Source organism: Pseudorca crassidens, unplaced genomic scaffold (genome assembly GCF_039906515.1).
Source record: "Pseudorca crassidens isolate mPseCra1 unplaced genomic scaffold, mPseCra1.hap1 Scaffold_63, whole genome shotgun sequence".
NCBI classification, from domain to species: Eukaryota; Metazoa; Chordata; class Mammalia; order Artiodactyla; family Delphinidae; genus Pseudorca; species Pseudorca crassidens.
In genome coordinates, this window is record NW_027136315.1 from 551,650 (window position 1) to 566,132 (window position 14,483).

The following is a 14,483-nucleotide window of genomic DNA, read 5'->3' on the forward strand; positions in this document are numbered from 1 at the left end:
CTTGTTATGCTGATGGGCGGGATGTAAATTGCCAACAGACACTCGGGAGAAGTGTATGGTGTTTCCTGAAACATCTAAAAAACAAAGCAACAGAGCCTAGGGCACTTCCACTTATGGTCCTATAGCTTAGGGAAATTAAAATAAAAAAGACACAGCCACCCCAAAGTTTGGGACGCCTCTGTTTACAAGAACCTCGTTTACCGTACAAGTTCAGTATCACAGAAAGTGAAAAATGGATAAAGAACTTGTGGTACTTATGTACAATGCAGTATCACTCAGCAATGAAATCTATGTCATCAGGCCCATAGCAGCATAATGAGTGGATTCAGGTACGATGATTCTAACTGAAATAAGTCACACAGAAAAAGAAACATCATAAGATATCACTAATACATGGAATGTAAACTTGGCTACACAGGAACTGAATTCCAAAACACAACAGGGTCTCAAATTTCGAAAACCAACTTATGCTTGCTTAAGGGGAAAGGTGAGTTGGGGTGCTGCATAAAACCAGAGATTGAAATGAGCACAGATAAAGTTCCTTAAGCCAAATATGGAATAGAAAAGAGCTACTCCTTGCTCAACGAAATGGACTCAACACCCCATATTAAACGCCTAAGAATGTACCTGACTAGTAAGTATCTTAAAACCTATGGATTGCTATGTCTCCAAAAGAGAATCAAGCGTGTGTACAGGGGCATAAACGCAGCAGTGATAGGATTGGAGCGGTTCGCTGAGCAAATGAAGACCCTTTGAAGTCATATGGTATGGTACCCATTCCACGGGTCTCAACTCTCCAGGTTTAAGGTATTCTTCCTTCAGCAAAAACATGCATGTGGAACCCAGAGTATGATCAACCGTGTGAACGGGAGACGTGTTCAAATATGTCTCAGTTTTGCTCCCCTGGTACTCGGGTGCAACATTCCAGACGCTTTACTAACACTCTCCCCACTTGGAGAGTCAGCGCCTTTAACCTCCTGTTTGGCCCAGTTTGCAATTTCTGCGGAAGATGAACAGGAATAGCGAGAACCAATGAGAGACTAGCTGGAGGTGTCTGGACGGGCAAATTTAACTCTCATTTCCCACCAGGAAGAGGAAATAACCAAAGGCTCAGCGTGCCGTGCCGGAATCAGATTAGGGCCTGAAGCCATCCTGCGGTGTTGCGGCCAGCTCACAAGAAAGCGAGTTGAAGAAAGGAGCTCAGGGGCACTGTAATTCACAAACCTGCAGAGTTATAAATGACAGCTATCGTCCAAAAATATACTGAAGTAAGGCTGCCAAGAGGACTTGAAAGCGGGGCAGAATTGCAGGAAACCGATTTCAGGAGGTAGACTGGAATTGCATTGAAAGCATAGGAAAAGAGGCAGAACGTCCACAATGATGCACTTGGCCAAAAAGGGCGTATGCGTTTTTTCCTGAATATATTCAGGAAAAAACGCATACGCCCTTTTTGGCCAACCAAGCAAGCTTGCAAAGGAAATCTGCACTACAATGAAGTCTCACTTCCCCCCGGTCAAAAGGGCCATCTGAAAAAAGTGTAAAATCCAGAAAGGCAGGACAGGCCATGGAGAACTGGGAGCCTTGTTATGCTGATGGGCGGGATGTAAATTGCCAACAGACACTCGGGAGAAGTGTATGGTGTTTCCTGAAACATCTAAAAAACAAAGCAACAGAGCCTAGGGCACTTCCACTTATGGTCCTATAGCTTAGGGAAATTAAAATCAAAAAGACACAGCCACCCCAAAGTTTGGGACGCCTCTGTTTACAAGAACCTCGTTTACAGTACAAGTTCAACATCGCAGAAAGTGAAAAATGGATAAAGAAGTTGTGGTATTTACTTACAAAGCAATATCACTCAGCAATGAAATCTATGTCATCAGGCCCTTAGCAGCACAATGAGTGGATTCAGGTATGATGATTCTAACTGAAATAAGTCACACAGAAAAAGAAACATCATAAGATATCAGTAATACACGGAATGTAAACTTGGCTACACAGGAACTGAATTACAGAACAGAACAGGGTCTCAAATTTAGAAAACCAACTTATGCTTGCTTAAGGGGAAAGGTGAGTTGGGGTGCTGCATAAAACCAGAGATTGAAATGAGCACAGATAAAGTTCCTTCAGCCAAATATGGAATAGACAAGAGCTACTCCTTGCTCAACGAAATGGACTCAACACCGCATATTAAACGCCTAAGAATGTACCTGACTAGTAAGTATCTTAAAACCTATGGATTGCTATGTCTCCGAAAGAGAATCAAGCATGTGTACAGGGGCATAAACGCAGCAGTGATAGGATTGGAGAGGTTCGGTGAGCAAATGAAGACCCTTTGAAGTCATATTGCATGGTACCCATTCCACGGGTCTCAACTCTCCAGGTTTAAGGTATTCTTCCTTCAGCTAAAACATGCATGTGGAACCAAGAGTACGATCAACCGTGTGAACGGGAGACGTGTTCAAATATGTCTCAGTTTTCCTCCCCTGGTACTCGGGTGCAACATTCCAGACGCTTTACTAACACTCTCCCCACTTGGAGAGTCAGCGCCTTTAACCTCCTGTTTGACCCAGTTTGCAATTTCTGCGGAAGATGAACAGGAATAGGGAGAACCAATGAGAGACTAGCTGGAGGTGTCTGGACGGGCAAATTTACCTCTCATTTCCCACCAGGAAGACGAAATAACCAAAGGCTCAGCGTGCCGTGCCGGAATCAGATTAGGGCCTGAAGCCATCCTGCGGTGTTGCGGCCAGCTCACAAGAAAGCGAGTTGAAGAAAGGAGCTCAGGGGCAGTGTAATTCACAAACCTGCAGAGTTATAAATGACAGCTATCGTCCAAAAATATACTGAAGTAAGGCTGCCAAGAGGACTTGAAAGCGGGGCAGAATTGCAGGAAACCGATTTCAGGAGGTAGACTGGAATTGCATTGAAAGCATAGGAAAAGAGGCAGAACGTCCACAAAGATGCACTTGGCCAAAAAGTGCGTATGCGTTTTTTCCTGAATATATTCAGGAAAAAACGCATACGCCCTTTTTGGCCAACCAAGCAAACTTGCAAAGGAAATCTGCACTACAATGAAGTCTCACTTCCCCCCGGTCAAAAGGGCCATCTGAAAAAAGTGTAAAATCCAGAAAGGGAGAACAGGCCATGGAGAACTGGGAGCCTTGTTATGCTGATGGGCGGGATGTAAATTGCCAACAGACACTCGGGAGAAGTGTATGGTGTTTCCTGAAACATCTTAAAAACAAAGCAACAGAGCCTAGGGCACTTCCACTTATGGTCCTATAGCTTAGGGAAATTAAAATCAAAAAGACACAGCCACCCCAAAGTTTGGGATGGCTCTGTTTACAAGAACCTCGTTTACAGTACAAGTTCAACATCGCAGAAAGTGAAAAATGGATAAAGAAGTTGTGGTATTTACTTACAAAGCAATATCACTCAGCAATGAAATCTATGTCATCAGGCCCTTAGCAGCACAATGAGTGGATTCAGGTATGATGATTCTAACTGAAATAAGTCACACAGAAAAAGAAACATCATAAGATATCAGTAATACACGGAATGTAAACTTGGCTACACAGGAACTGAATTACAGAACAGAACAGGGTCTCAAATTAGAAAACCAACTTATGCTTGCTTAAGGGGAAAGGTGAGTTGGGGTGCTGCATAAAACCAGAGATTGAAATGAGCACAGATAAAGTTCCTTAAGCCAAATATGGAATAGACAAGAGCTACTCCTTGCTCAACGAAATGGACTCAACACCGCATATTAAACGCCTAAGAATGTACCTGACTAGTAAGTATCTTAAAACCTAGGGATTGCTATGTCTCCAAAAGAGAATCAAGCGTGTGTACAGGGGCATAAACGCAGCAGTGATAGGATTGGAGAGGTTCGGTGAGCAAATGAAGATCCTTTGAAGTCATATTGCATGGTACCCATTCCACGGGTTTCAACTACCAAGGTTTAAGGTATTCTTCCTTCAGCTAAAACATGCATGTGGAACCAAGAGTATGATCAACTGTGTGAACGGGAGACGTGTTCAAATATGTCTCAGTTTTCCTCCCCTGGTACTCGGGTGCAACATTCCAGACGCTTTACTAACACTCTCCCCACTTGGAGAGTCAGCGCCTTTAAACTCCTGTTTGGCCCAGTTTGCAATTTCTGCGGAAGATGAACAGGAATAGGGAGAACCAATGAGAGACTAGCTGGAGGTGTCTGGACGGGCAAATTTAACTCTCATTTCCCACCAGGAAGAGGAAATAAGCAAAGGCTCAGCGTGCCGTGCCGGAACCAGATTAGGGCCTGAAGCTATCCTGCAGTGTTGCGACCAGCTCACAAGAAAGCGAGTTGAAGAAAGGAGCTCAGGGGCACTGTAATTCACAAACCTGCAGAGTTATAAATGACAGCTATCATCCAAAAATATACTGAAGTAAGGCTGCCAAGAGGACTTGAAAGCGGGGCAGAATTGCAGGAAACCGATTTCAGGAGGTAGACTGAAATTGCATTGAAAGCATAGGAAAAGAGGCAGAACGTCCACAATGATGCACTTGGCCAAAAAGGGCGTATGCGTTTTTTCCTGAATATATTCAGGAAAAAACGCATACACCCTTTTTGGCCAACCAAGCAAGCTTGCAAAGGAAATCTGCACTACAATGAAGTCTCACTTCCCCCCGGTCAAAAGGGCCATCTGAAAAAAGTGTAAAATCCAGAAAGGCAGGACAGGCCATGGAGAACTGGGAGCCTTGTTATGCTGATGGGCGGGATGTAAATTGCCAACAGACACTCGGGAGAAGTGTATGGTGTTTCCTGAAACATCTAAAAAACAAAGCAACAGAGCCTAGGGCACTTCCACTTATGGTCCTATAGCTTAGGGAAATTAAAATAAAAAAGACACAGCCACCCCAAAGTTTGGGACGCCTCTGTTTACAAGAACCTCGTTTACCGTACAAGTTCAGTATCACAGAAAGTGAAAAATGGATAAAGAACTTGTGGTACTTATGTACAATGCAGTATCACTCAGCAATGAAATCTATGTCATCAGGCCCATAGCAGCATAATGAGTGGATTCAGGTACGATGATTCTAACTGAAATAAGTCACACAGAAAAAGAAACATCATAAGATATCACTAATACATGGAATGTAAACTTGGCTACACAGGAACTGAATTCCAAAACACAACAGGGTCTCAAATTTCGAAAACCAACTTATGCTTGCTTAAGGGGAAAGGTGAGTTGGGGTGCTGCATAAAACCAGAGATTGAAATGAGCACAGATAAAGTTCCTTAAGCCAAATATGGAATAGAAAAGAGCTACTCCTTGCTCAACGAAATGGACTCAACACCCCATATTAAACGCCTAAGAATGTACCTGACTAGTAAGTATCTTAAAACCTATGGATTGCTATGTCTCCAAAAGAGAATCAAGCGTGTGTACAGGGGCATAAACGCAGCAGTGATAGGATTGGAGCGGTTCGCTGAGCAAATGAAGACCCTTTGAAGTCATATGGTATGGTACCCATTCCACGGGTCTCAACTCTCCAGGTTTAAGGTATTCTTCCTTCAGCAAAAACATGCATGTGGAACCCAGAGTATGATCAACCGTGTGAACGGGAGACGTGTTCAAATATGTCTCAGTTTTGCTCCCCTGGTACTCGGGTGCAACATTCCAGACGCTTTACTAACACTCTCCCCACTTGGAGAGTCAGCGCCTTTAACCTCCTGTTTGGCCCAGTTTGCAATTTCTGCGGAAGATGAACAGGAATAGCGAGAACCAATGAGAGACTAGCTGGAGGTGTCTGGACGGGCAAATTTAACTCTCATTTCCCACCAGGAAGAGGAAATAACCAAAGGCTCAGCGTGCCGTGCCGGAATCAGATTAGGGCCTGAAGCCATCCTGCGGTGTTGCGGCCAGCTCACAAGAAAGCGAGTTGAAGAAAGGAGCTCAGGGGCACTGTAATTCACAAACCTGCAGAGTTATAAATGACAGCTATCGTCCAAAAATATACTGAAGTAAGGCTGCCAAGAGGACTTGAAAGCGGGGCAGAATTGCAGGAAACCGATTTCAGGAGGTAGACTGGAATTGCATTGAAAGCATAGGAAAAGAGGCAGAACGTCCACAATGATGCACTTGGCCAAAAAGGGCGTATGCGTTTTTTCCTGAATATATTCAGGAAAAAACGCATACGCCCTTTTTGGCCAACCAAGCAAGCTTGCAAAGGAAATCTGCACTACAATGAAGTCTCACTTCCCCCCGGTCAAAAGGGCCATCTGAAAAAAGTGTAAAATCCAGAAAGGCAGGACAGGCCATGGAGAACTGGGAGCCTTGTTATGCTGATGGGCGGGATGTAAATTGCCAACAGACACTCGGGAGAAGTGTATGGTGTTTCCTGAAACATCTAAAAAACAAAGCAACAGAGCCTAGGGCACTTCCACTTATGGTCCTATAGCTTAGGGAAATTAAAATCAAAAAGACACAGCCACCCCAAAGTTTGGGACGCCTCTGTTTACAAGAACCTCGTTTACAGTACAAGTTCAACATCGCAGAAAGTGAAAAATGGATAAAGAAGTTGTGGTATTTACTTACAAAGCAATATCACTCAGCAATGAAATCTATGTCATCAGGCCCTTAGCAGCACAATGAGTGGATTCAGGTATGATGATTCTAACTGAAATAAGTCACACAGAAAAAGAAACATCATAAGATATCAGTAATACACGGAATGTAAACTTGGCTACACAGGAACTGAATTACAGAACAGAACAGGGTCTCAAATTTAGAAAACCAACTTATGCTTGCTTAAGGGGAAAGGTGAGTTGGGGTGCTGCATAAAACCAGAGATTGAAATGAGCACAGATAAAGTTCCTTCAGCCAAATATGGAATAGACAAGAGCTACTCCTTGCTCAACGAAATGGACTCAACACCGCATATTAAACGCCTAAGAATGTACCTGACTAGTAAGTATCTTAAAACCTATGGATTGCTATGTCTCCGAAAGAGAATCAAGCATGTGTACAGGGGCATAAACGCAGCAGTGATAGGATTGGAGAGGTTCGGTGAGCAAATGAAGACCCTTTGAAGTCATATTGCATGGTACCCATTCCACGGGTCTCAACTCTCCAGGTTTAAGGTATTCTTCCTTCAGCTAAAACATGCATGTGGAACCAAGAGTACGATCAACCGTGTGAACGGGAGACGTGTTCAAATATGTCTCAGTTTTCCTCCCCTGGTACTCGGGTGCAACATTCCAGACGCTTTACTAACACTCTCCCCACTTGGAGAGTCAGCGCCTTTAACCTCCTGTTTGACCCAGTTTGCAATTTCTGCGGAAGATGAACAGGAATAGGGAGAACCAATGAGAGACTAGCTGGAGGTGTCTGGACGGGCAAATTTACCTCTCATTTCCCACCAGGAAGACGAAATAACCAAAGGCTCAGCGTGCCGTGCCGGAATCAGATTAGGGCCTGAAGCCATCCTGCGGTGTTGCGGCCAGCTCACAAGAAAGCGAGTTGAAGAAAGGAGCTCAGGGGCAGTGTAATTCACAAACCTGCAGAGTTATAAATGACAGCTATCGTCCAAAAATATACTGAAGTAAGGCTGCCAAGAGGACTTGAAAGCGGGGCAGAATTGCAGGAAACCGATTTCAGGAGGTAGACTGGAATTGCATTGAAAGCATAGGAAAAGAGGCAGAACGTCCACAAAGATGCACTTGGCCAAAAAGTGCGTATGCGTTTTTTCCTGAATATATTCAGGAAAAAACGCATACGCCCTTTTTGGCCAACCAAGCAAACTTGCAAAGGAAATCTGCACTACAATGAAGTCTCACTTCCCCCCGGTCAAAAGGGCCATCTGAAAAAAGTGTAAAATCCAGAAAGGGAGAACAGGCCATGGAGAACTGGGAGCCTTGTTATGCTGATGGGCGGGATGTAAATTGCCAACAGACACTCGGGAGAAGTGTATGGTGTTTCCTGAAACATCTTAAAAACAAAGCAACAGAGCCTAGGGCACTTCCACTTATGGTCCTATAGCTTAGGGAAATTAAAATCAAAAAGACACAGCCACCCCAAAGTTTGGGATGGCTCTGTTTACAAGAACCTCGTTTACAGTACAAGTTCAACATCGCAGAAAGTGAAAAATGGATAAAGAAGTTGTGGTATTTACTTACAAAGCAATATCACTCAGCAATGAAATCTATGTCATCAGGCCCATAGCAGCACAATGAGTGGATTCAGGTATGATGATTCTAACTGAAATAAGTCACACAGAAAAAGAAACATCATAAGATATCAGTAATACACGGAATGTAAACTTGGCTACACAGGAACTGAATTACAGAACAGAACAGGGTCTCAAATTAGAAAACCAACTTATGCTTGCTTAAGGGGAAAGGTGAGTTGGGGTGCTGCATAAAACCAGAGATTGAAATGAGCACAGATAAAGTTCCTTAAGCCAAATATGGAATAGACAAGAGCTACTCCTTGCTCAACGAAATGGACTCAACACCGCATATTAAACGCCTAAGAATGTACCTGACTAGTAAGTATCTTAAAACCTAGGGATTGCTATGTCTCCAAAAGAGAATCAAGCGTGTGTACAGGGGCATAAACGCAGCAGTGATAGGATTGGAGAGGTTCGGTGAGCAAATGAAGATCCTTTGAAGTCATATTGCATGGTACCCATTCCACGGGTTTCAACTACCAAGGTTTAAGGTATTCTTCCTTCAGCTAAAACATGCATGTGGAACCAAGAGTATGATCAACTGTGTGAACGGGAGACGTGTTCAAATATGTCTCAGTTTTCCTCCCCTGGTACTCGGGTGCAACATTCCAGACGCTTTACTAACACTCTCCCCACTTGGAGAGTCAGCGCCTTTAAACTCCTGTTTGGCCCAGTTTGCAATTTCTGCGGAAGATGAACAGGAATAGGGAGAACCAATGAGAGACTAGCTGGAGGTGTCTGGACGGGCAAATTTAACTCTCATTTCCCACCAGGAAGAGGAAATAACCAAAGGCTCAGCGTGCCGTGCCGGAACCAGATTAGGGCCTGAAGCTATCCTGCAGTGTTGCGACCAGCTCACAAGAAAGCGAGTTGAAGAAAGGAGCTCAGGGGCACTGTAATTCACAAACCTGCAGAGTTATAAATGACAGCTATCATCCAAAAATATACTGAAGTAAGGCTGCCAAGAGGACTTGAAAGCGGGGCAGAATTGCAGGAAACCGATTTCAGGAGGTAGACTGAAATTGCATTGAAAGCATAGGAAAAGAGGCAGAACGTCCACAATGATGCACTTGGCCAAAAAGGGCGTATGCGTTTTTTCCTGAATATATTCAGGAAAAAACGCATACACCCTTTTTGGCCAACCAAGCAAGCTTGCAAAGGAAATCTGCACTACAATGAAGTCTCACTTCCCCCCGGTCAAAAGGGCCATCTGAAAAAAGTGTAAAATCCAGAAAGGCAGGACAGGCCATGGAGAACTGGGAGCCTTGTTATGCTGATGGGCGGGATGTAAATTGCCAACAGACACTTGTGAGAAGTGTATGGTGTTTCCTGAAACATCTAAAAAACAAAGCAACAGAGCCTAGGGCACTTCCACTTATGGTCCTATAGCTTAGGGAAATTAAAATCAAAAAGACACAGCCACCCCAAAGTTTGGAATGGCTCTGTTTACAAGAACCTCGTTTACAGTACAAGTTCAACATCGCAGAAAGTGAAAAATGGATAAAGAAGTTGTGGTATTTACTTACAAAGCAATATCACTCAGCAATGAAATCTATGTCATCAGGCCCTTAGCAGCACAATGAGTGGATTCAGGTATGATGATTCTAACGGAAATAAGTCACACAGAAAAAGAAACATCATAAGATATCAGTAATACACGGAATATAAACTTGGTTACACAGGAACTGAATTACAGAACAGAACAGGGTCTCAAATTTAGAAAACCAACTTATGCTTGCTTAAGGGTAAAGGTGAGTTGGGGTGCTGCATAAAACCAGAGATTGAAATGAGCACAGATAAAGTTCCTTAAGCCAAATATGGAATAGACAAGAGCTACTCCTTGCTCAACGAAATGGACTCAACACCCCATATTAAACGCCTAAGAATGTACCTGACTAGTAAGTATCTTAAAACCTATGGATTGCTATGTCTGCGAAAGAGAATCAAGAATATGTACAGGGGCATAAACGCAGCAGTGATAGGATTGGAGAGGTTCGGTGAGCAAATGAAGACCCTTTGAAGTCATATTGCATGGTACGCATTCCACGGGTTTCAACTACCCAGGTTTAAGGTATTCTTCCTGCAGCTAAAACATGCATGTGGAACCTAGAGTATGATCAACCATGTGATCGGGAGCCGTGTTCAAATATGTCTCAGTTTTCGTACCTGGTACTCGCGTGCAACATTCCAGACGCTTTACTAACACTCTCCCGACTTGGAGAGTCAGTCCCTTTAACCTCCTGTTTGGCCCAGTTTGCAATTTCTGCGGAAGATGAACAGGAATAGCGAGAACCAATGAGAGACTAGCTGGAGTAGTCTGGACGGGCAAATTTAACTCTCATTTCCCACCAGGAAGAGGAATTAACCAAAGGCTCAGCGTGCCGTGCCGGAACCAGATTAGGGCCTGAAGCCATCATGCGGTGTTGCGGCCAGCTCACAAGAAAGCGAGTTGAAGAAAGGAGCTCAGGGGCACTGTAATTCACAAACCTGCAGAGTTATAAATGACAGCTATCGTCCAAAAATATACCGAAGTAAGGCTGCCAAGAGGACTTGAAAGCGGGGCAGAATTGCAGGAAACCCATTTCAGGAGGTAGACTGGAATTACGTTGAAAGAATAGGAAAAGAGGCAGAACGTCCTCAATGATGCACTTGGCCAAAAAGGGCGTATGCGTTTTTTCCTGAATATATTCAGGAAAAAACGCATACGCCCTTTTTGGTCAACCAAGCAAACTTGCAAAGGAAATCTGCACTACAATGAAGTCTCACTTCCCCCCGGTCAAAAGGGCCATCTGAAAAAAGTGTAAAATCCAGAAAGGCAGGACAGGCCATGGAGAACTGGGAGCCTTGTTATGCTGATGGGCGGGATGTAAATTGCCAACAGACACTCGGGAGAAGTGTATGGTGTTTCCTGAAACATCTAAAAAACAAAGCAACAGAGCCTAGGGCACTTCCACTTATGGTCCTATAGCTTAGGGAAATTAAAATCAAAAAGACACAGCCACCCCAAAGTTTGGGACGCCTCTGTTTACAAGAACCTCGTTTACCGTACAAGTTCAGTATCACAGAAAGTGAAAAATGGATAAAGAACTTGTGGTACTTACGTACAATGCAGTATCACTCAGCAATGAAATCTATGTCATCAGGCCCTTAGCTGCACAATGAGTGGATTCAGGTATGATGATTCTAACTGAAATAAGTCACACAGAAAAAGAAACATCATAAGATATCAGTAATACACGGAATGTAAACTTGGCTACACAGGAACTGAATTACAGAAAAGAACAGGGTTTCAAATTGAGAAAACCAACTTATGCTTGCTTAAGTGTAAAGGTGAGTTGGGGTGCTGCATAAAACCAGAGATTGAAATGAGCACAGATAAAGTTCCTTAAGCCAAATATGGAATAGAAAAGAGCTACTCCTTGCTCAACAAAATGGACTCAACACCCCATATTAAACGCCTAAGAATGTACCTGACTAGTAAGTATCTTAAAACCTATGGATTGCTATGTCTCCAAAAGAGAATCAAGCGTGTGTACAGGGGCATAAACGCAGCAGTGATAGGATTGGAGAGGTTCGGTGAGCAAATGAAGACCCTTTGAAGTCATATTGCATGGTACCCATTCCACGGGTCTCAACTCTCCAGCTTTAAGGTATTCTTCCTTCAGCAAAAACATGCATGTGGAACCCAGAGTATGATCAACCGTGTGAACGGGAGACGTGTTCAAATATGTCTCAGTTTTCCTCCCCTGGTACTCGGGTGCAACATTCCAGACGCTTTACTAACACTCTCCCCACTTGGAGAGTCAGCACCTTTAACCTCCTGTTTGGCCCAGTTTGCAATTTCTGCGGAAGATGAACAGGAATAGGGAGAACCAATGAGAGACTAGCTGGATGTGTCTGGACGGGCAAATTTAACTCTCATTTCCCACCAGGAAGAGGAAATAACCAAAGGCTCAGCGTGCCGTGCCGGAACCAGATTAGGGCCTGAAGCCATCCTGCGGTGTTGCGGCCAGCTCACAAGAAAGCGAGTTGAAGAAAGGAGCTCAGGGGCACTGTAATGCACAAACCTGCAGAGTTATAAATGACAGCTATCGTCCAAAAATATACTGAAGTAAGGCTGCCAAGAGGACTTGAAAGCGGGGCAGAATTGCAGGAAACCGATTTCAGGAGGTAGACTGGAATTGCATTGAAAGCATAGAAAAAGAGGCAGAACGTCCACAATGATGCACTTGGCCAAAAAGGGCGTATGCGTTTTTTCCTGAATATATTCAGGAAAAAACGCATACGCCCTTTTTGGCCAACCAAGCAAGCTTGCAAAGGAAATCTGCACTACAATGAAGTCTCACTTCCCCCCCGGTCAAAAGGGCCATCTGAAAAAAGTGTAAAATCCAGAAAGGCAGGACAGGCCATGGAGAACTGGGAGCCTTGTTATGCTGATGGGCGGGATGTAAATTGCCAACAGACACTCGGGAGAAGTGTATGGTGTTTCCTGAAACATCTAAAAAACAAAGCAACAGAGCCTAGGGCACTTCCACTTATGGTCCTATAGCTTAGGGAAATTAAAATCAAAAAGACACAGCCACCCCAAAGTTTGGGACGCCTCTGTTTACAAGAACCTCGTTTACCGTACAAGTTCAGTATCACAGAAAGTGAAAAATGGATAAAGAACTTGTGGTACTTATGTACAATGCAGTATCACTCAGCAATGAAATCTATGTCATCAGGCCCATAGCAGCATAATGAGTGGATTCAGGTACGATGATTCTAACTGAAATAAGTCACACAGAAAAAGAAACATCATAAGATATCAGTAATACACGGAATGTAAACTTGGCTACACAGGAACTGAATTCCAAAACAGAACAGGGTCTCAAATTTAGAAAACCAACTTATGCTTGCTTAAGGGGAAAGGTGAGTTGGGGTGCTGCATAAAACCAGAGATTGAAATGAGCACAGATAAAGTTCCTTAAGCCAAATATGGAATAGAAAAGAGCTACTCCTTGCTCAACAAAATGGACTCAACACCCCATATTAAACGCCTAAGAATGTACCTGACTAGTAAGTATCTTAAAACCTATGGATTGCTATGTCTCCAAAAGAGAATCAAGCGTGTGTACAGGGGCATAAACGCAGCAGTGATAGGATTGGAGAGGTTCGGTGAGCAAATGAAGACCCTTTGAAGTCATATTGCATGGTACCCATTCCACGGGTCTCAACTCTCCAGCTTTAAGGTATTCTTCCTTCAGCAAAAACATGCATGTGGAACCCAGAGTATGATCAACCGTGTGAACGGGAGACGTGTTCAAATATGTCTCAGTTTTCCTCCCCTGGTACTCAGGTGCAACATTCCAGACGCTTTACTAACACTCTCCCCACTTGGAGAGTCAGCGCCTTTAACCTCCTGTTTGGCCCAGTTTGCAATTTCTGCGGAAGATGAACAGGAATAGGGAGAACCAATGAGAGACTAGCTGGATGTGTCTGGACGGGCAAATTTAACTCTCATTTCCCACCAGGAAGAGGAAATAACCAAAGGCTCAGCGTGCCGTGCCGGAACCAGATTAGGGCCTGAAGCCATCCTGCAGTGTTGCGGCCAGCTCACAAGAAAGCGAGTTGAAGAAAGGAGCTCAGGGGCACTGTAATGCACAAACCTGCAGAGTTATAAATGACAGCTATCGTCCAAAAATATACTGAAGTAAGGCTGCCAAGAGGACTTGAAAGCGGGGCAGAATTGCAGGAAACCGATTTCAGGAGGTAGACTGGAATTGCATTGAAAGCATAGAAAAAGAGGCAGAACGTCCACAATGATGCACTTGGCCAAAAAGGGCGTATGCGTTTTTTCCTGAATATATTCAGGAAAAAACGCATACGCCCTTTTTGGCCAACCAAGCAAGCTTGCAAAGGAAATCTGCACTACAATGAAGTCTCACTTCCCCCCGGTCAAAAGGGCCATCTGAAAAAAGTGTAAAATCCAGAAAGGCAGGACAGGCCATGGAGAACTGGGAGCCTTGTTATGCTGATGGGCGGGATGTAAATTGCCAACAGACACTCGGGAGAAGTGTATGGTGTTTCCTGAAACATCTAAAAAACAAAGCAACAGAGCCTAGGGCACTTCCACTTATGGTCCTATAGCTTAGGGAAATTAAAATCAAAAAGACACAGCCACCCCAAAGTATGGAACGGCTCTGTTTACAAGAACCTCGTTTACAGTACAAGTTCAACATCGCAGAAAGTGAAAAATGGATAAAGAATTTGTGGTATTTACTTACAAA